Below are 22,328 nucleotides of genomic sequence, written 5' to 3'. Positions count from 1 at the left end.
GTGCAGATTGGGTGGCTGTGGCTACGTCTGCAAGGAATTGGCTCTTCGAAGTTCGCAGGGGTAGGGAGAGAAGACTGACTTCCTCGGTCTCGGATCAGATCATCAGAGAAGACGTTAGGTTTTGAATAATGTGTGTTATTCTTTTAGGAATGAGGCGTATTTTTATGCCAGGCGTCGGCGATTTCTATGTGAACAAATATATTCCTTTTAACCATTTCTATCTAAAGAACAGCAGAAGGAAGCTGTGAGAGAGGAAACACGCACGGACAGATCAATTATATCGTATCCACTCCAGGCAACTGAGCTAGTCTCTTCCGCTCCAGCTCGATCCTATTTCACCAACCTGGCAATGCAACAAACAGGGGTCAGGGACAGGCACAAAGTGGGTTGCGAAAGGCAAAAACTCTCCTAGTAAGCCAGCAATTCAAAAGGACATTTTTCAAAACTGGAGAGCTTTCTATTCGCTTTTTGCCTTTTTGCTACAGCATTTTGTAGTTATTGTCAGAGGCATGCATTATGCTCTCTGAGTCACACAGCTACTCAGCTTTACCACTCACTGCATTTTTACACCTATGCTGCACAGCATTAGTAAACACATTTTCTATTCCTGATGCTGAACTAGACCTACGTATTTTGTCAGTGTTTGGTTTAATAAAAGTACCCACAACATTGTACTACTGGCACATGGGTTAGTAACAGTATGGTAGGTTAGTTTAGCGATATAGTAGGTATGGAAGGTCGGTGTGGTGGGTGTGGTAGATTAGGAGGGTTGGTTTGGTAAGTGTATGGTATTTAATGTTTTATATGGTGTGGTATGTAATGTTAGTTATATGGCAAATAAAATCAGATATGGTATATATATGGTATATACAAGGTGTGGTCCACAAGGGATGGTGTATAAGGTTAGATATGAAAAGCTTCCACAGAACAGATACCTCAGTCACACAAGTCACACAACTGCTTTTACATGTAAACTTACAGAAACATTGTGGGGCATGTAAGTCTATACATTTAGGGGCCTATTTGTTTCAAAGTTGTTCTAAATGATACTAAAGACAGTCATGAATGGATTTATTTTCAATTGCTTTGAGCAAGGAAAGGACTCCTCCTTTTTCCTTCCTAGTACAAGTGTATTCTGTTGTTTTAATCCCAAACACTAAGTAGAGTACTGTAGCACCACTGGCTTATTTGTCTAGAAAAATTGAACTGTGACTCTCACAAAACATTGTGGTGAAACTATCCCTAGGGCTCAGGGAAACAGAAAATCAGAAACTCTCCCACTGAATCTTCCCCCTGGCTCTCTGCATAATATATTTAATTGCTCAGAAAGTGTAAGTAGTCTGCCTACGCACACCTCTACAATGTCTTTACATAATATATTTCGAACTGGAAGTTCGCAAACCACTTTCACTTTGCCTTCCTGTTCCGGAAAATATATCTGGTATCCTCTTTTCCTATCTCATCCGAACTGTTTGTTGCATTTTGATTAGATGAAGGGTTGTGTTATTGAAGGAAATGTATTTTGGTTCATAGCTGTGCTCTGGTTAACGACTGTAATTGAAAAGAATATGCTTAGATTTTTGCCTAATATCTTCTTCAATGTTGTGACATTTCCAAGCACCTGGCGTTTGGTTTGAATTGTGATAATAACAATAGCACTTATATAGAACACACTGTGCCCTACTCTGTCTAGGCGCTTTAGAGTAATAAGAAATGATGTCATCATACAGCTAGGAGAGTTTTAGGGTGGTCCTAAATATCAATGATTTAAGCTGCCACTAGATCTCTAAAGGCAGTGTTCCACTGCTTAAATACCCCCCACCCACACACTTAATAATCAAAAGTCTACTGATTCTGAACATAGTACTTCTGAGTCAATTGGCCTTGGCCCTTTGGTACAAATAGGGTAGAGAAGTTTTCCTTCCAGTAAAAGAGTGCTAAATGCTTAATTGATAATGTACTTCTTTGGAAAGCCCAAGCAGTTGAACCTAATGTGGCTTTCAATTTTGAGCTAATACGCTGCTCCAGGTATTGGATATGTGGCCTCTCTTCCATGCAGGGGTGTAGCTACTATTTGTGCAGCAGGTACAGTGGCACCAGACCACAAAGCCCTGAGGGGACCAAGGAACCCGGTAATTGCTGACTACCCCAATAACAGTCAAAGGGTGTATTTTCCTTGCTTGATTTGTTTTGCTTGCAGCAGGGCCCATTGCATCATTGCTTCCATGCAGGCAGGCTAAGCTAGAGGGAGGTACATCATTCCAAGCATAACAGGATATTGATGTGTTTCATACATAAAAAGCTTAGGAAATGCATATTTCTTTGAAAACATTCGAAATGCTCCACTGCAACATACCTAACCACCACTCCCTCACCATCTCCGCCAGAGTGGGCAAGGCTTCTCTGCTATGTTTGTCCTTACTGTGATGTTTGGATTTTTCACAATCTTATTACTTCTTCAGTGATGTAACATTAAGGGCAGCTGCAGCACCAACACTGTGAAAATTGTTCCAGCTGAAAATTGTTCTAGCGCTACTGGCTTGGGTTGGGTGCCTTTGTTTGACATTTTAATGGTTTCTGGCCTGGCTGGGTGCCTTTGTTTGACGTTTCCATTCTATCCAGCCTGGGTGCCTTTGTATTACATTTCCATGTTTTCTAGCCTTGGTGCCTTTCTTTGACTTTTCCATGCTTCCTGGTCTGAATACAGTGAGAGATTTTCATGCTTTCTGGCCTGGGTGCTTATGTGTGACATTTCCACGCTTTCTAGCCTGGGTGCTTATGTTAGGTCCTCAGTTAAGGTTTACTTTGCTTTGAAAGTTAATACAGCTGAATATCTCATGAAAAATGTGTTGTGCACAGTTTTGGTCTTTCTTTTTACAAAATGTTCTTGAGGGGAGAATTCCCCCTAACACCTATATCAGTCATTAAGCTTGGTTGCTATGCACCGTATGGGGGCTGGTCTAACAAAACTTGCAAGGGCTACTTTGGGTTCCCAGTCGATGAATTTATAATTTTTTTGACTGAGAGTGTGAAACTGACTCTGCACACTGCCACTGACATCACCATGCTTTTGGAGTAATCACTTTATGAACTCCAAACCCCTTTGGCCACTGGAAGTGATGAAGTGACTCATTCAACTGTATTTCATGATGTATTCAGTGTATCTGTTTTCACAGCATTTTGGTTTATTTTGTCACATAAGCTATGTAAATATTGTATCTTTGAACTCTTAGGGGTCCATTAGGATGTCGGGCGGTGGAACCACCGCGGTGGTGGTGGGGCGGAAAAACAGCTTTTCCCTCCCGCGAGCAGCGCTACTCACGTCCGCCACATTAGGATAGCAAAACATAGGTCATTTCCCGTCCGCCGTGGAGCGCCGCGCACCGCCAACAAAGTGCGACTGCCACCGCGATGGTGGGAGCCAATCGAGACTCACTGCCGTGCCGAATGACGTCCGCCCCGCTCGACAAATTAGGATGGCCCAAACAAGCAGACGCACCGCAGCGGAGACACCGCCCAGCCTGAGCAGGCGGAAACTCGACAGCGGAGCATGATAGCCAAGACTCGGTCATGAACGTCATGGATCCAGCCCTCCACATGCATCCGATGATGTACCTCCTACAACACTATCGTCAGATGGGCCGCCGCGGACGCCGCCGCAGGTACGCAACTACACAAATGCAACAAACAACACACATGCCCACACAGGGTCCAATCACCACACAGACACCATGCTGGGGGACACAACACATCCACAAAGGCACCCACACATGACCCACTTGACAACAAGGCACCCCTCAGCATCTGGGACACACATCGTCCGCCAATCAGCAGCAACGTCCCGGTCCCGGTCCCGGTCACGTCACCACCGCGGTCAACACATGCGCACTATGCAAAAGGCAGGGCCACTCCAAGGCATGGACAGGGGACAAACACCATAGGGACACACCACCCCCAACCACACATCAACACACCCCATCAAGTCACAGGCCAGGTGCCCATCCCGTGCACCCCCATGCACACCAACAAGCACTGCAACAACAAGCAAAATACACACTCTCTGCTCCCACACAAAACACAACCAGGGAGACAGCCACTGCAGAAGTGGCTGACAAGGAACACACAATAACAGTGCCACACACACTGAAGGCTCACAATCCTTCCCAGCACATACACACACAAACAAACACACACCCTGGGTGTAGCCACAAACACAACACACACACAGCGATGCCTCAACATATGCATGCACAAGAACCACACACAAACACTACAGGAACACACACTGAACTCCAACAGAAACAGACATACCCTGTCATCCAAACTGGGGAAAAGCAATAGGAGCACAGACACAACAGGAGTACACAACAACATCACTCAGGAACAAAACACACACACCATAACACAAATCACACAAGAAGTGCATCTGGACAAACACACACTGCCACATCAAACCGACCACAGATGCACATGAAACCCCAATCAACAAACACCACAAGACATCAGGGGATGCACATCAGGCAATGCCAAGGCCACATACACACAGTACTGCATGCACAACAAGCAGTGTGTGCATAACAAGCACACCAGCCACACACACACATGATTGACACAACCTCATCACACACACCACAAATCAGCACTGCACAAATACAACAGCACACACAGGAACTGAAGCAATACCACAGCCAACACCCACACATCCAACACAACAACTGCACATGCACCACTCTGGGATACAAGAGCCAAGCCATCTACACCAGAGCACAGGGCAGCACAGTGATGGGGAGGCACACACACATGGAAACCAAGGGGACAGCTGACATCAAAGTGAAATAGCATGCATGTCAGTAGCAGACATGTAAGGGGTGTACCACACACAAATGGATGGAGGGAGCACCCACAATGGCCAGGCACAAGTGGCACACATAGGGGATGGGTTAACACCACACACACCATGCCATACAGGAGGAGAAAAACCACCATGTGCCTGCAATGCATGACAAACACAAACACAATGCCAGTGTGGAGCAGTAGGACCACACAGTTTACACAAAAACACCCAAGACACATTGAGGATCAATCAAACACAACACTGATGTGCAACTCACACACTTTGCACACTTCAACCTTACAAACACAACAAGGAGGAGTCACACACAACACCATGGACACACCAACACACAACACAGTGCACTACAAACAGCTCACACAAGTGCATACAATCTTCTACACAGGGCAAGACAAAACAAACAACAGGCATACAACTCTCTCACAATACAGGGGCACACATACATCTACTACAAACTTACACCCTTCACACTGCACACCTCTGCTACACCCAAGACCACGAATCTCATGTAGGCCAGGGTACCAGGACTAAGGGCCAACACAAGATGACCATACACATACACGGCTGGGCACACAGAAAGGATTCCACACACATACATCATGACATATCCCAGCCTGCTTCTAAACCTTTGCATAGCATTACACCCTGTGCTGGCAGTGTCCCCCAACCTGACATGTGACCAGTGTAGCCAACAATAGCAAATCACTAAGATGATAACTGCATGGCAGGTAAAATAGCCATCACAGATTACACTATTTTGAGGGTCAGAATGGACTGAAGACCCTGTCACCCCTGTCTAAAAATCTGATGCCTGCAAAGAGCCTTGCAATGTTGAAGTGATACATAGAGCATGGGGCACAGGCAATCAAATACAAACAGAAACAAACTTTAATCATCAAGGACACTGACAAAACACACAACAGAAGTAACTGTTCAGTTCAGTATTTATTCGCATATTGCACAGATGTAGCAGTACAACAATAGTAGACAACAGCAAGGCACAAAATGATGTACAAATGCTAGATACTATGCACAGGTGAAACACAAACAGGAAGGTCAGTGTCCATAGCACATGGGGGAGACCAACACAGCAGAGCAACAGGGCCAGGGTCCATAGCAGGTGAGACAGCAAGTACATGAGAGGCTGCACAGGGGAGAGTACAGCACAGCAGAGCAACAGGGCCAGTGTCCATGGCACAGGGGAGAGGCCAACACAGCAGGCAACAGGGCCAGTATCCATGGCAGGTGAGACAGCAAGAACATGAGATGCTGTACAGTGGAGAGGCCAACACAGCAGAGCAACAGGGCCAGTGTCCATGGCAGGTGAGACAACAAGTACATGAGAGGCTGCACAGGGGAGAATACAGCACAGCAGAGCAACAGGGCCAGCAACACACCCATGTTCCAAACAATGTTCAGGACTAGCACACCTGTATGAGGCACAGGCGTATGAGGGTGATGTCATCTCACTCCTGGCAGTCATGCGGACTTGTACCTGGCTGTGTGTCGGGGACAGCAGGCCCACTTGTCTGTGGTGACAGAGCCCCAGGTGCTGTGGGGCTAACAGTGGCTTGGCAAGCTGGAGGGCTGTGTGGACCAGGTGGCATAGTGGCACGTGGAGGTGGAGTCATGCAGACCTCTGACACAGTGTGGGTGGGAGAGGTTGGAGTAGTGCCCTTCCACTTTTTGGGAAAAGGAAAGGGCTTCCCTGTCTTGGGGGTGATGGGAAGTGTTGATGACACAACAGGCACACACCCCAACTGTCCCACATCATGTGCAGACACTGGCACTACCTCTGGAGATGTGCTGGATCCTGTGGAACGCTTGGTCTGGCTACATCTCTGGACCACCTTCCCCTATTTGCAAGGTGTACCCTCTACAGTGCCCTCCTTTGCCTTCTTGCCAGGGGTGGTCTCTACAGTTCCCTCCTCCACCTGCATCAATGGACGTGGAATTGGGGTAGATGTGTTGGGTGGATGTGTCCCTGTGCTCTTCCTAGGTGTCCCCCTGATATACAACACCGTGTCAGTGGGCACAAACACTACATGGGTAGGTTTGTGTGATGTATTACTGACAGGAGAGTCTTTTGCTGGTGATGCCTCTGCAGCATGTGAGCCTGATGTCTGCCTGATTGCTCTACTGGCCCTGCTCTTCCCTGATTGGCTCTTGTCTGTGCATTCTGGGGCGGCCATGCTCTTCAGTGGGGATGGTGTCTGCGGGCGGGAATGTTTGGGTTGTGTCTGTTGTGTGCTCCTTGTGCTGTACCTTTTCGTTGACGCAGGCGAACCGTGCACTGTCATCTGATGTGGCCACTGACTGGGGGGTGGACAAAGGCACCTGAGCTGCAATGGGAGCATGTGCCTGTTGAAGGGTTGACGTGACTGTGGATGACAACACCTGGACTGTACGGTGTAGCCCACCCACGTCAGAGTGTATGCCCTCCATGTATGCAACCACTTGGCCTAATTTCTTGCCATGGTCACTGAAGGCATTGAGCAGGGCGGTCTGGCCCATACAAAGCTGGCGCAGGAACTGAACACGCTCTGCACTGAGGGCAGCAGGGGGACAGGTGCAGGGGCAGCGGTGCCAGGTGTGAATGTGACTCGTCACCTCTTAGTGACATGGATACGGGCAGCACCAGAGGAAGTGGATGGAAGGCTGGGCACTGGCCGCTGGGTGGTAGCTAATGATGATGCAGACTCCCCATCCCCTGTGCCTGCCAACATGGATGCATCCCCGCTGGCATCAAATGATGTGGTACTCTGTGTCTCTGCCACGGATTCCTCCTGCATACTTCTGTCCCCCTCAAATGCACTGGTGGGCTCTTTGTCACTGGCCTCCGCTGCAGCTGTAGTGCTACTCTCGCCACCACTGGTTTCTGGTTCATGTTCCTCCGTGGTCTCTTGCGAATCTGCATGAGAGCGAGATACAGGGTTGTGTAAGTGTCATCATCTGGTCACACGAATTACAATCAATGCAGTACATGAGAGGCCCAAATCTACATGGTGACCACCACACCCTGCAATCACTGTGCAGCAACACACAACATAGACCACAACAGTGCATGTAGTGCAGAATAACTTCCATGAATGAGCCATGTTGATGCCACACAGCACTACACCCTGCCCGTAGATGGAGTGCCCCCCCCAACTTGCGCTGCCCTGGGGACATGATGTGGGTACAACACTTATTACCAATGACAAACCTTCAGGGAACAGGAGGGGACAACACACACACCTATTAGGTCATTACAGACCACAATGCCAAGTAGGCCATAGCAAGCACCATGTGGTAACCTGGGGCACATTGTTGTCAGATGTGTGGGCCTCAACGATCATGGTGCATGCAAAGTAGGTATACATGAAGTCACACTCAGAAAGTTGACACTGCAGTTCACCCCATTATAGATTCCCCACACTACCCAAAAGGTGAAGGACCATGTGGAGCCTAACCCATCTGGCAATGCGAAAGTACAGCAGGGAGTTTCAGCTCAGTAAGGCCAGGGTGGGCCAATGCCTGATACAACCACACATCACAGCAGCCACTCACATTACTCAGCACGTCACAGTAACACACGCACATCACATGGGTCACCGGTGCCACAGGCCCTGTACACATGTATCCACTCCCAGCAAAAGTCACCCTCCCCAGATACTCACCACCCCTGCCTTGCTGCCGATGCTCCCTCAGACGTGCATCCAGGTCTGGATGAGTCACTGCCAAGATGCGGCCCATCAGTGTAATCATGTTGAGCCGTGCCAAACGCCCTGTGAGTGGAAGCAACCCCAAGGTAATCTCTGCCACTTGCTTTGCCAGCCGGCTGATGTTGTCCCACCTCTTTTGACAGTGGGTGCGTCGTCTGTTAGAAACCCCCAGGGCTCGCTCCTTTTCTGCAATGGCCCTCCACAGGGCCTTACGCTGGTGTACCTTGAGCTGCAGCTATGAGAGAAAAGAAGGGTAAATGACAAGTCACACAATGTCAGATACCAACATCTATCAGTACAGTAGCAAGACACAGACTCAGGACTAATTGTAACCTCCCTCCCTCCAAAACCGGGGGACCCCTCACAAGGGAACTCTGCATGGCCCAAACATTTGTGAGTGCATGCACACATTGGGGCATATAGGCTCCATGATATTCTCACAAATGCAGGATTCCTCAACACAATATGCATCGACAAAAGTGTGTAAGTCTGAAATTATCCAGGATACAGATGGGCATATCTACTATTCAGTGTGAAGGAACTGGAGCAAGGACCATGTAAGTCTGGTGATGTTTAATCGTTTGGGTGGGCAGGCACTGAAACTACTCTCTGGGTCACACTGACTCAGACTACAGGTGCACACAGAAATATTCACACATGCAAATACTGTCCTGGCACCCACATGGCTAACAACCGTTGGCTCTGTATGGCTGACAGTGTAACACACACCACTCACACATACAAGTACAGGCATGGAAAAGAGTGACATTGGGACACACACACTCCCTCACCCTGGAGACAGCTTGTCTGTCAGTGTTTCACACAACCCCATACCCTCAGGCATATACTGCAGCTGCACAACTACACGTCTGACAGCCCCCTGCCCTACAGCTACCTTCATGGTGACTTACCACTACATTGGGACCACCAAACAGCCTTGGGTACTGTGTCAGCACCTCGTCCACAAGGACCTCCAGCTACTCACTTGTGAACGGACTGGCACGGATTTTCTCTGTTCTTGCCATCCCTGTGGACATTGAACACCTGTGGTGGAAGTGAGTGGTGAGGGGTCCCAGGGAGCAGGCTCTTCAGGCAGCAGCAGGAGAGGGTCCCAGGCAGCAGGCACTTCTGGCAGCAGCAGGAGAGGGTCCCAGGCAGCAGCAGGAGAGGGTCCCAGGCAGCATGCACTTCTGGCAGCAGCAGGAGAGGGTCCCAGGCAGCAGGCACTTCTGGCAGCAGCAGGAGAGGGTGCCAGGAAGCAGCAGGAGAGGGTCCCAGGCAGCAGGCACTTCTGGCAGCAGCAGGAGAGGTTCCGAGGCAGCAGGCTCAGTGAGCAGTGGAAATGTGAGGCTCACTCCCACAGATTTATAGCCCTCTGGGGTCGTTTGGAAGCTGCAAAGCAGCAAAAATTGGTTGTCCAGCACACCTTCCGCGATTTTCACATCTGCATCATGCCACCGCGAGCATCGCTCCCATTGGCTGTAGGCAATGCTCCTGGCGCTGATGCACCACGGGTGCCCGTGGTGCGCTATCGCGAAGGTGCATCATTCAAAAGTATTCAATGACCGCCTCCGCAGTGGCGGAGCATGCCCACCGCCATCTACACATGTCCATATGCCAAAGGCTACCGCACTTATGAAGGGGGTGGTGCTGGTGTCACACCGCCGGGGCCAGGCAGTAGGTACCGCGATTCATGTGGCGGAGCATGCCCACCGCCATCTACACATGTCTATATGCCAATGGCTGCCATACTTGTGAAGGGGGTGGTGCTGGTGTCACACCACCGGGGCCAGGCGGTAGGCACCGCGATTCATGCGGCGGAGCAAGCCCACCGCCATCTATATATGTCCATATGCCAATGGCTACCGCACTTGTGAAGGGGGTGGTGGTGGTGTCACACCGCCGAGGCCAGGCGGTAGGTACCGCGATTCATGCGGCGGAGCATGCCCACCGCCGTCTACACATGTCCATATGCCAATGGCTACCGCACTCGTGAAGGGGGTGGTGCTGGTGTCACACCGCCGGGGCCTGGCGGTAGGTAATGCCATTTTCGTAACCTTTAATGGCTATGTCAATCGTGAACACTGTATCAGTACACAGCAGCAACATGGTGAAGGGCACATCATTGTACACACAATGCCATTCTTCAATGTCATTCACAGGTGATGCACGTTCTGTGTGACACACTTTGGTCTGTGGTCCCTGCCATGTTAGTTATGCATTTGATGGTTGATGATGCTTGACACTCTTGAGCTGGTGTTAATGATGTTGAAGAAATCAATGTGTTGTGGGTCAGTGCTGACCTTGACAAGGGTTGTGTCACTGTATGGTATCGTACCAGACTGGTGCTTTCACAACAGCTCATGCACACAACTGAAAGTTTTCCTGCTACTGTGATCATTGTGTTGATGGATGTGTGCAGACTTTACATGATGCATTGAGGTGTGACAGGTACAGCAGATGGGTATGATACAGTCATGGTAATTTCTAACAAATTGGCAGATGTTGGAGCACCTTGCGTGCACATGTGAATTGTGTGGTTCAGTATGTGTGCATTCACATTCACCGATGTGTTTGTGGCACTTGTGTATTGTCAGTGGAGAGGTGTGCCCTCTGTGTGTAGCAAAAGGCCACCCATGTAACCTGGTGTGCCATGCATCTCTCAGGCAGTCTTTGTTTTTCCATGACATCATTGATGGTATGTGCTGTGGCCCTCTCATGATGGTTGTCACTGACATTTTCAAATTTACATCTCAACTAGGTGGAGGCCAAATCTCCTACATCACCTGACAGTGCTGGAGGACATGGAGAATGTTGCAATAATTTGGAAATTCCACCTGGACAGACCAACACTGAAGATCCTGTGTGATCTTTTGGAGCCCCACCTGCAGCCTTGCCATCACTATCCAACTGCATTCACACCCACATACAAGATGATGGCAGCACTCCACTTTTTTGCAACAGGTTCCTTCCAGGAGACCGTGGCTAGCGCTGGAGGGATGTCGCAGCCCATGTTCAGCCAGGTGCTGAGGGATGTTCTCGCAGCCATGATGCTATATGGGAATCGCTACATTCATTTCCCTAGGGGAGCAGAATTGGCCAGTGTGAAGGGTGACTTCTATCCCCTTGGGCGCATCCCACATGTTGTTGGTGCCATCGATTGCACCCATGTAGGACTGGTGCCACCACAGGCAACAGAGCACATTTATAGAAACCGTAAACATTATCATTCTATTAATGTGCAGGTGGTGTGTCTTGCGGGCATGACCATTTCACATGTTCGTGCGAGATATCCTGGCTCTGCATATGATTCGTACATCATGAGGAACAGCATGGTGCCACGGATGATGGAAAATCTGCATCCCGAGCGTGCTTGGATTGTGGGTGAGTATACCTACTGATATGGCGGGCTGTGTGTTACCTGCTGCACTCTGGCTGTGCAACATTGCAATGGGTGTTTGTCATTCACAGGTGACTCTGCATATCCCAGTAGGCCATGGCTGTTGAGCCCGCTAAGGAATCCCAGGACCCCAGCTGACATCCGGTACAATGAGGCCCATGGCAGGACCCGACGTGTAATCGAGCTGACTTTTGGCGTGCTGAAATGAAGATTCCGCTGCCTTGACAGGACCGGAGGTGCACTGGCATACTCGCCTGGGAAGGTGTGCAAGATCGTTGTGGCATGCTGTATGCTGCACAACCTGGCCATCCACAAGGGGATCCCCCTGCTCCTGGACGATGGTGAGGAACCAAGGCCCCCACCTGCTCAAGGACCTAAGTCCAGTGATGAGGACAGTGGAGAGGAGGAAGGAGTAGACCTGTGCCAGCAGCTCACCGACTGCTACTTCACTTGAAGGTGGGTGACAAGGTACGACGTGTACATTGTCTGTTGTGGTTGCTGTTGTTGTGAAGGGCTATGCGCGGATGTAACAGACAGGCACACGTTCCGTCACCTGTGTGTGGTAAATGCTCATCGTCCAAACTGTCCTGAGAGTCAACATCTGGGAGTCCATGTGCCGGAGGTGGAGACTGGCTCTGCTGGTCGTTGTTGTGCTCCTCAGCAGTGAGTTCTTCATCACCTGTGGAGTAGATGGGGAATGGTCAGTGTTGTACACTGTGCAAGTATTGTATCATCTGCGTATCATCGACTATCTGTACACTACACAATTATGAAGTCTCCACTAGTATAATTCATTGCAACACTGTGTGTAATTTCATAGTACAGAGGAACATCATTTACTCATACATGTCGGGTATCAATGCATTGGATGCAATTGTTGCTGTGTGTAGGGATGCAGGTCTCACACACACACACATCAGGAAGAGTTAAGATGGCTACCTACCTGTTAGGTGAGGGTGAACAGTGCAATGGCTGATACATGCTCCTGGGTGGAGGAGGCCTCTATCCTGCTGGGGTGTGGGACAGGGGGCATGGTGGGAGTGTGGTGCAGGCCTCCCTCCAACAGACAGACATCACAAGCAAGATAGCTACCTACCTGTTATTCTGTTTGGTGAACAGTGCAATGGCTGACACATGCTCGTGGGTGGGGGAGGCCTCCATGCTGCTGGAGTGTGGGCCAGGGGGCATGATGGGAGTAGTGATACAGGCCTCCCACCCCCAAACAGTGCTCCAATACAAGATGGCTACCTACCTGTTAGTCTGTTTGGTGAACAGAGCAATGGCTGACACATGCTCCTGGGTGGGAGAGGTCTCTATCCTGCCCAGCTGTGGTCTCCTCCCATGGTGTGAATGTTTTCGGTGGGATGGGAGGGCCACTGCCAGTCTGGTTAGCCAGCGTCCAGTTCTTGCTCCTCCTCTCCTTGACAACCATCTTGAGATCATGCCACCGCTTCATGATCACCTTCTTGGATCTTGGGGTGGTCCCTACTGCATTGACCATTTGGACTATCCTTTCCCACATTTGTTTCCTCGTGGCTAATGGTGTCTGTTGGACCAGGCTACCAAACAGTTGTGGCTCTACTCTCACTATCTCATTGACCATGACTGTCAACTCACTCTAGGTGAATTTGGGCATTTTCTCTGATGTCATGGTGTGTGGGGGTTGAAGTGTTTGTGGATGCAGGTGTGTGGGTGGCAGTTGTTGTGTTGGCGTGTGAGGTGTGTTGTGTGCTGGGGGATTGTTGGTGCTGGTGTGATGGTGGCAGTGATGGTGGTGGTGGATGTGTGTGTGTGCTGTGCTCTTTTGCCTCTCCTGTCAGATGTGGTGTATGGCCTTCTCTTCTGGAGTGTTGCAAAGGATTGTGGTCAGTGAAGGGAGTGGTTTTATACTCAGCTGTGTGGGTGTGTCCAAGGGGAATTTGGGTGTCAGGTGTGTTGTGGGAGTTGTACTGTGCTTTTTTATTTTTATTTGCATCATTTTGTTTTATTTGTATGTGTGTTATGTATTTGGGGGGCATGGCTACTTTTATTTGTGTTTGGCATCACTGCGGTGTTTTGGCATCGTCCGCCATGTTTTTCATGTCCCGTCCGCTGCGGTGGCTATGCTGCAGCTCTTCCGCTATCTCTCCCATTCACTCCTGTGTGCGACCGCGGCGGTCGGTAACAGCTGTTCCGACCGCGACACCCTCAGGGATATCCTAATTTCCCGTGCGGTGTCTCAGCTTACCTTGCGGCGGGTTGTTGCTTTTCCGCGGCTTTTCCGACCGCTGCGGTCATTTTTTTGCCGTCACCGCCCGCGGTTGATGCTAATGTGGCCGCCGGTTTATCCGCGGTGCAGGCGGGCGGTTGGTTTCCGCCTCCATGGCGGTCGGGGTGGTTTTACGCCCACTATCCTAATGGGGCCCATAGACTCTTTTTACCCAAATCAGCACATAGAGCACTGGAATTGTCCCTTTTCGATGCATTAGTGAATCTAGCTAATGTATTCCAAAAATTGTGCATCAAATGCACTTTTGATTTAATCTTTTTTTAAATTCACAGGGCAGGGGAATCTCCTATCAAAACCTTACTATGAGGAAGGATCCATTGCTGAAAATCAGATCAGGTATGTGGTATTATAACATCTAACTTTTAGCAGTGAGGATGTGAGTGGAGCTAATAGAGTAAGTGGGTGGAGCCAGTGGAGGAAGTGGGTGGAGCTGGAAAAAGAAGGCGTGGCCTCCAAGAAACATTTGAGCATCTGCACTTCATATTTTACAAATTAAGCACTGGTGCTTCTGGGCTCACATCACATCTATCCTCGTGAGGCCCAGAAATGTTGTTTTTCTTTGAATAAGGTTCCACCTGGTTAATAGGGAATACATGCTTTTTCAGCTTTGATCTTTGGTGTGAGTCATTGAGTCATTGTGACTAATGGAAGAAACAGCCTGGCAGGGATGAGAAATAGAGTCGATTCTTTGGAAGTATCACCAACCAGTTGATCGACATAGAACGATACCAAGGAGAAATATTGGAATCTGTATTTCAGATAACTTTCAAGAACGTCTTGAATAACTAAATTTTTTTTTTTTAATGCATTCCGATACTTAAGCTGGGCAGTGTTAATTTTACGTGCTCCTGTTTAAAATGCAGTCTAATTCGTTTAATTAGGTAAATTACAAATTAGATTTATGATTTTCAGATTCTGAATAAATACAGCCATGGTGAACCTAAATTATTTCTCAAGTTACTGAATTCAGTTAATTATTAATTTGCTCAGCCTTCAGTGTCCACTAAATCATGCAAGTATTTTCTTCAGTGCAAAATAGAACTTTCGTGAAAAAAGTAACATTTCATTTTCTGCTGCTTAAGTAATATACATATCTAGTGTCAAAATTGTGCAATGCTAGACTATGCATTTTGACTTAAGGTACATGAGCATAAAAATAAATTTCAAAAACAAATATGCCTTTTAGTCATTGGGGCCTATTTACAAACTGCATTTTGTAGTACTTTAGTAGCACTACAACCATACTACTAAAGTACTACAACGTGTTTTTCATTAACCTAAGAGTGTAAGGGGCAGATGTATCAAGCCTTTTTGCATGTTTTGGCATGCATCAATAAGTAATAGCAAAAATTTGCGATTCCTTATTTTGCCATAGCATTTAAGGAATCGCAATTTTGCGATTCCTTAAATGCTATGTATGTAGCATTTTCGAAATGCGATTTTTGTTTAAGAATTCGCAAATTACCACCAACTTGTAGTTGATGGTAATTTGCGAAGTCTTTAAAAAATACACAATTTGGCATTTTTGATAGTGGCATGTGATGCACACACATGCCCATAGGCATGTATGTGTGCCATATGTACACACATGTACATTTCAGGGGTGCAGCAGGGTGTCTTTCAGACACCCCTGCAGCCTTGAAATAAATCTCAAATTGCGATTAGCAAATTGCGAATTCACAATTTAAGAATTACTTCACAATCATTCCTATGGGTCTCCTGGCCCATAGGAATGCATGGGAAATTATTCCTTATTTGCGAATTCGCAAAATGCGAATTCGCAAATAAGGAAGATTAAGGAATCGCAAAAAAATTTCGATTTTTTTCATACATTCCATTTTGCTATTTCTAAATAGCGATTCCTTATAAATTGCTATTTAGGAATCGCAAAATGGAATCTTGATACATCTGCCCCTAAGTCTCATCCTCCACCTCCCATATCTTTTCTATGGTGCGATCCTCGCACATGTCAGTTTACTAGTTAGTATTTGAGATGGACCGGGGGAGGGGCTAAAATTGGGCGTATTTACTACAAAATCAGAGCGGTCAGAAAGGCGCAGGGAAGGATTTATGGGTTGGTAAGAAAGGGTTTCACATAGGGACATGCATCCACCCAAAAAAGAGTAAGCAATTGCCATTCCCAAACTGCATTTCTAAGCTGTAGCAGCCACAAAGAGGCCCCAAAATATTATTATACTACTCCAGCTCAGAGCTTTAGTAACTCCAGCACCACACATAGCCAACCACAGGTATTCTCATTGAAAATAAGGGTGGTAGGGACTTTAACATAACCCCAATGGAAAAACTTGCTAAATGAAACTAAATTATTTAAAACATTAAAAAATGTAATATTTAAAAATCTAAATGATTATAACTTAATATTGAAACATATGTAGGACTGAAACATATATTTAATTCTACAATATTTTACAAATTTGTTTTGAGTTCAGAAATAATATAACATTAATATTTATTAAAATATAAATCAATTACTTTTATGTTTGAAAAGCTTTATTAAATAAATGATAAACAAGCAAAGACATCAGCAGAGAAAACAGTAAATTGCATAAACATGTCAAAACAGTAGTGAGTACTAATGTCAAAGCATGAGAGACAAATAAGCATTTTATAGAGATTTTGAAAGAGAAGGAAGGGAAGAAAGAAGGGAGGGGAAAGAAAGCAATAACAACGTAAAATAAATAATAAAGGCTAAATTACAGCAAATAAATAAATGGTACAATTACCAATAACAAAATAAAGTAGCATAAAGGATAACAAATCATGTAAAGTGGCTATAAGAAATAAAATGAAAAGGAGAGAGTGTAAACACTTGAAGGAGGTTTAAAATTCTCCGAGTTAACAGGAACAGGATGATTTAAAGACAATTGATCTAGGTATGAGGTGAGAGGTAAACAGTAAAGATCAGTGTTGCGTATTGCTTTGCATGAAGAGTCGAAAGCAACATAAAGGCAGTGAAAATGACATAAAGTGTTCCACCAACCCTGTATGGAAATTTTGTTGAGAGATTTCCAATTAGAAGAGATATATTGGAAGGCGAGAGCAAGCATAAGATCAAAAAGACCATGAGAGTGTGGAGGTAGCTCTAAGGAATCTGAAAGACTACCCAGAAAGAGAGTGCTAGAGGTATACGGAATAGAAAGGGAAAAAATATGGCAAAGATATAATCAAACCTTGTCCCAAAAACCGGAAACAACAGGACAAAGAACAAGTGTAGAAGGTCTGCATGTAAAGCATCACTAGTCCAGCATTTAGAGCCAGAGGAAGAAAGAAAGCAAGATAATGCAAGAGGTGAAAGAAAGAGTCTGTGGTAAAAATAGAATAGAGATTGAGTAAGAGAAGCAGAACGGGAAACTTTCGGAGACCTGGACCAGATTTTATCCCAAAGAGCAACAAACCAAGTACAACCAAAATCTGCCTCCCAAGACAGCTCCACCTTAGTCTTAGCACGCTCAGAATTAGGTGAGGAGAAAAAGGTATAAATAAGAGAAGCTTTTATGGAGAGTAGTAAGAATGGAAAGAAGATGAGATGGAGGTGAGATTACTGGAGACGAAGATGAAAGAGAATAATACCGATCAAGAATAATTCCCATAAGGATATTAGCGTGGGCACTTGAATAAAAGTTGAAATTGAGGCAAAGAGCATGGGCTCAAGCCATCAAATAAATGATGAACCCATATGATACCTTTTAATCTCCATGAAATCCAAGATATGGGTCTATTATTTAAAAGAATAAGAGAGTTATACCAAATGGGGGTAGTTAAAAAAGAAGCCTGTGTGATTCCTTGAGGGAGAACCAAAGGATTTAACAGAGAAGAGGTATGTTTGAGTAAGGGAGCTAATATAAAAGGAGATTTAGTAGAAAAAAGTATCACCTCATCAAAAGAAAAAGGTAACACAAGAGTTTGTTCAATGAGAAGCCAAAGAGGAATAAAAGGAGAGGGAACTGAAGAAAGCCAACGTGACGCTTGACGAAGCGAAAAGGATTTATGGTAGAGGCGAAAATCAGGGAATTTAACTCCACCATTCAGTTTAGGTTTGCGAAGCGCAAGAGGAGAGATTCTAGATTTTTTATTTTTCCAAAGAAATTTCGAGAGAGAGGAATCAATACGTTTAAAATAAAGGGCAGGAATATGAACAGGTAACATAGATAAAGTATAAATTAGAATGGGAGCTATCATCATTTTAATTGAGTCTAAACGGCCCCACCAGGAGCGAAAGAGAGGATTCCAAGAGGAAAAAAGCTGATCAATGCGGGGTAAAACAGCAGACATATTCAGTTTAACCGAAGAAGAAATGGAGCTGGAGAACCAAATGCCCAGATATTTAATCTTTGAGCTGTTCCAAGCAAAACCAGCAGTGGAGAAAAGGTGAGGAAAACAAGTTTTGGTTAATGGAAGAATTTCCGTTTTGTCTAAGTTGATCTTGTAGCGGAGACTAAAGAGAAAGATGTAATTTCAGAAAGTAAAGGGGGAATGGACACCTCATGATTAGAAATGAACAGAAGAATATCATCTGCATAAGCAGAGAGTTTCAGTTGCTTATCGCCATAGGAAAAATAGAAATAGAGGTACTATTGCGGATGGAAGAAAGAAAGGGTTCAAGAGCTAGAACAAAATGGAGAGGTGATAAAGGACAACCCTGTCAAACTCCACGCTGAAGAGTAAAAGAGGAAGAAAGTTGACCATTTACAAGCAGTGATGCCTTGGGCGCAGACTAGAGGAGAGACACGAGGGAAATGAATTTGGAACCAAAACCATGTCAAATTGAAGATGCAAATTAAAAGGACCAGTCAACCCTATCGAAGGCTTTCTCTGCATCAACAGGGATGGCGGCCAGAGGGGTAGAAAGAAGCGGGGCTATATTCAGAACATTAAGGAAGAGACTGGAATTATCAGAAGTGAGCCTACCCTTCACAAAACCACATTGTTCTTTGACAATAAGATGTGGCATTAGAGGATCTAAGCGTAATGCAAGTAACTTGGCAAACAATTTATAATCTACATTGACTAAAGAGATTGGGCGATAATTTTTACAAAATTTTGGGTCACGACCTTCTTTTGGGATAAGACAGATGGTGGCGTCTTGAAAAGTACCTTCAGCTTTACCTGAAGAATAAAAGGATTGAAAAAGCGTTAGAAGTTTGGGCAGGAGGAGATCAGAGAAATGTAAGTAAAATTCGACTGGAAAACCATCAGGACCAGGTGTCTTTCCTTTAGTGAGAGATGTCAAAGCCACTGAAAGTTCCTGTAGTGAGAGACCACAATCAAGTGGCTGGAAATTAAGATGAGGGTGGGAGGGTGTAGGAAGCTTGTCAAAATAAGACTGAATAAGAGCAGGAGATGGAGGAGATTCTGGCTTATAAAGTTGTTGGTAAAACAGTTGGAATTGATCCAATATGTCTTGATCTCTATGTAGGAGAGAATTGTTAGGAGAATAAATGGCTTCTATGAGAGTGCGTTCCTTAGGAGATTTTAGATAATTAGCCAGAAGTTTCCAAGACTTGTTAAGGCCCCCATGAGAGCGATCACTACAACGGAGAAGAATTGAAGAGGCATTGTCAGTTGGAGTTTACTAAATTGTAGCTTTGCACGTAGAAGCTCAGGTGTCATATGTTTATCTGATGAGGTATAGAATTTATGTTCCAAGGATTTTATGTGTGCTAGAGAAGACTTACGTTTCTGAAGATATTGTTTCTTTTTCCGAGAAACAAAATCAATAATGAATCCCCTAGCAGTGATTTTAAAAGAGTCCAAGAGGCTATAAGGTGGGGTACTAGGATCAGCATTAAGAAGAAAAAATTCTTCAGTAAAGGAACGGAACGCAGAAGAGAATTTAGGATCAGTAAGCAGTGTGCTATTAATGCGCCAACGAGAGGGCTTGGGATGCGGTGGAAGCAAATCAAGGTCTGTCACAATGGGATCATGGTCCGAAATAACAATTGGTTCAATAGAAGAAGAAAGTAAGGTTTGAGACAGAGATTGAGAGAGAAAAATGTAGTCCAATCGAGAAGAAGATGAGTGAGGAGGAGAGAAAAAGGAATAATCTAAAGTGTAAGGGTGGGAAAGTCTCCAAGAATCAATAAGTAGTGATTGTAAGATAGTGTCAAGAAATTGTTTATGAAGTTTATGAGGGATAAAGCGTAATGGGTCTACAAACTGGTTACAATCTCCCCCTAAAATGAAGGAAACATCTTTATATTGAATACATTTGCTTGTAATCATAAGCCAAAAAGGAGAATCAGGTTGGGTGGGACCATAAACATTGAAAACAGTTAACCCCTTCGCTGCTAGGCCTTTTCCCCTTCTGTGCTAAGGCTTTTTTTGGCTATTTGGGGTAGTGCGCGCTTAGGCTCCTGTAACTTTTTGACCACATAAGGTATCCACGCCAATTTTGCGTCCCTTTCTTCCAACATCATGCGGATTCTAAAGATACCCAGGGTTTGTGGATTCCCTTGGAGGGGTCCCAGAAATTAAGCAAAATACAGTTACATTTTTGTTTTCTTCAGAAAAATTGAAAAAATGGGCTGCAAATGAAAGCCTCTGGGTTTTTCCCTGCAAATGTTATCAAAAAAGAGTTTGTGGAGCTGAAAGCACCCATTTTCCCAGATTTTAGGGAATGACAGTCTTTTGTCAGATAACGAACATTTTTCACACAGTTTTAGCATTTTTATGGGACATAGCCTATTTTTGCTGTTTGTAGTGCTTTCAACCTCCTTCCAGTTATTGGTAAAAATGAGTATGAAAGCAATAATGGATCTTGGAAAGCTATATATTTTAGAAAAGTAGACACAATTTGGAATTCGGAAAGGGGTCATTTGACTAAATCCATGAAGGTTTCTTTATAGAAACTAACAGTTAAATTAAGGAAAAATTGAAAAATAGTTGAAAAAACCAGCCTTTTGTGTCAACGTTTTCCCCTGTAACTTCTTGTAATTATGACTGCTCCGTGAAAGCAATATACCTTTACATCCGCTGGACCTTCCTGGTTGGGGGATATATAGGACTTGTAGGTTCACCAAGAACCCGACGAACCCAGAGTCAAAAACTGTGCAACAACTTCCAATGTTATTTTATTATGTACCAGGTATAGTGTAATTCTTCTTGGAAAATGTATACATGGAAAAATCGCTATGAAAGACACCTATGTATTTCTGAAATGGGTACAAATTATAGAGTTTAGAAACAGTACATATTTGCACATTTTCCAAATTGGGAGTACTCATACTAGCATGCAAATTATTGGTCATTTTTCAAAATAACCTCTCTTTTACACAATGTCTTTCATTTGGAAGGGAGAAATGCATAAAAAGTCAATAGGTAATAACAGTTGATTTACAAATCTGAATTAACCCAAGTCTCCCGATAAAAACAGTACCTCACTTGTGTGGGTTGGCCTAGCGCCTAGCGCCTGCGTCAGGAAACGGCACAAAACACTACGCGGTCACACCTCAATTTCGCAATGAAAAATTGACCCTTTTTTGGCAAAGTGACTAGCTGTAGTTTTTTAACCCTAGCTCTGCCGGCACCTAGGGAAACCTAGCAAACCTCTAAATGTTTGAAAACTAGACACCCAGGAAAATCCAGTATGGGGTGACTTGACTGCCTCCCACCAGGTTCTTTTACCCAGACACCCTTGCAAACCTAAAAAGTTGACAAAAAAAAATTTTCTCTACATTTCTGTGGTGGAAAGTTCTGGAATCTGCGTTGATCCATAAATTTCCTTCCACCCTGCGTTCCCCAAAGTCTTCCGTGAAAAATGGAACCCCACTTGTGTGGGTCGGCGTAGTGCTTGCGACAGGAAATGGCGCAAAACGCAACGTGGTCACAGCTCAATTTCGCAGTGAAAAATGACCCTTTTTGGCAAAGTGCCTAACTGTAGTTTTTGAACCCTAGCTCTGCCGGCACCTAGGGAAACCTAGAAAACCTATACATTTCTGAAAAGTAGACACCCGTGGATCCCCCAACATCCCCTTACCCCGAATCCCTTGCAAACCTCAATTTTAGCTGAAAAAAATCAGTTTTTTCACACTTTTTTTGTGTGGGAAAGTGTGGCATCACCGGGCTCACACAAATTTCCCACCA

Source organism: Lissotriton helveticus, chromosome 4_1, assembly GCF_964261635.1.
Source record: "Lissotriton helveticus chromosome 4_1, aLisHel1.1, whole genome shotgun sequence".
In the NCBI taxonomy this organism is placed as follows: domain Eukaryota; kingdom Metazoa; phylum Chordata; class Amphibia; order Caudata; family Salamandridae; genus Lissotriton; species Lissotriton helveticus.
This window is presented reverse-complemented; position numbering follows the sequence as displayed.